Genomic DNA, 1,486 nt, shown 5'->3' with positions numbered 1-1,486 from the left:
ATTATAATAATTTTAATGTGCCTTTCAATGTCACTAAAAGGGCACACTAAATAGTTTTCTTTCAATAACAGCCATTAAATTCACCAATTGCACATTAACTGGAATGTAACTAATAGAAATTAACTGCATCATGGTTATACATGTCATTTTATTGATTTGCGTTACACATTTTTACATGAACTAACATTTTCACGCAAGAGAGAAAGGTTTAATGAATTGAAAAACCATGTACTTGAAGCAGTAATAATACACCTTGGAGAATAGTCTCCTCTTGATGCCTGCCAAGGCTTGCATACAAAGCAGTACTCATCAAAATGGGTATACACCTCTGTTTTTCAAGGAAAAAATGAAATTCTCAGGGCTGAATCTTCAATTAAAGTTCAGCTGCATGCAGCACAACTGAGGGGAAAGGGAGCATGCCAAGCTCACCTTTTATCCATTGCCACCAATTTAATGCTCTAAGTTGTACTAGTTGCTAACAGCCTCCAACAGGTTTTTCTGGGTTTTTTGCACCGGTCCTGGAAGCACTGTAATACCAGGTCAATGCATGGAGTGGATGGAGCAAGCTCCGGTTCCACCACCCAACACCAAAAAGAATCTGCTCAATATAGCCTCCAACAGGTAGCTCCAGCAACTGAGCACAGCAGTATGCCAGTTATCCTGTTTCAATACCCAGCCTCTGATCTGACTCCCTTTTCTGGCTCCTCACCACCTGGGGATAGTGAAGTTAAAGAAATTCTCAGCCAGCTGGTTAAGGCAGCTTTCACCTAATCTGGCCTCAAAGTGACTCAACACAGGCAGAACATGGCTCATAATATTTCATATGCACGGAATCAGAGTGTGATCTCAGTGACATTAGTGTAGATTCAGAGAAATCCCAATCTTCCGTAGAGCTGCGGGGCAGAAAACATGACTGTGCTGTTCTGCCCAAAGCTAAGCACAGCTACTGCCTAAATAATCAAATATTAACACCATCACCATGCACAAAATCCTCAGTGTCCATAATCAGTGCAGCTCCTCTGAAATCAACTGAACCATGCTCACTCACATCAGCGAAGGGGTTGTTCTTATATGATTATGTAACAGTAGGCTCCTATTGACTGATGGAAAGGGCACTGGATGCATAGGCAAAATAGGTAGATTTTCCAAACAAATAGCAAACAATATTCCTTTGTGGCATATCCTGTTTAGACTGCACAGGGGCTAACACATCAAATTAAACTGTTTCTTTCAGAAAAAAATAATGCAAACAAATAGGATATCTCAGAAACCTAAAAAAAAATTCACAGAGATTTGTTCCCATTTTTGGAACCAACATGCTAAAAACAATATTTATATTAAAACCCTGAAACTGAAGTAAGCTTGTGAATTGTAGGGGAAGTGACACAACAAAAAGATCAGCTGTATAAAGAACATACTGCCCCATGCAAAAAGATCACAGAAGAATGTGCGTTAGCTATCAGCAGGATGAAAGAGGATGCTCTTA

The 1,486-nt window shown here is 39.8% G+C and overlaps 1 pseudogene; it reads right to left on the bottom strand.

Moving 5' to 3' along the window:
• Positions 1–502: 502 nt before the first annotated feature.
• On the bottom strand, positions 503–659 carry LOC149854973 (U2 spliceosomal RNA; annotated as a pseudogene).
• Between the last annotated feature and the right edge of the window lie 827 nt (positions 660–1,486).

The sequence above is a fragment of the Crocodylus siamensis genome, chromosome 12 (assembly GCF_052110815.1).
Source record: "Crocodylus siamensis isolate JL-2025a chromosome 12, ASM5211081v1, whole genome shotgun sequence".
In the NCBI taxonomy this organism is placed as follows: domain Eukaryota; kingdom Metazoa; phylum Chordata; order Crocodylia; family Crocodylidae; genus Crocodylus; species Crocodylus siamensis.
Note: the sequence above shows the minus strand (reverse complement) of the source record. Positions and strands in the feature narration are given on the sequence as shown.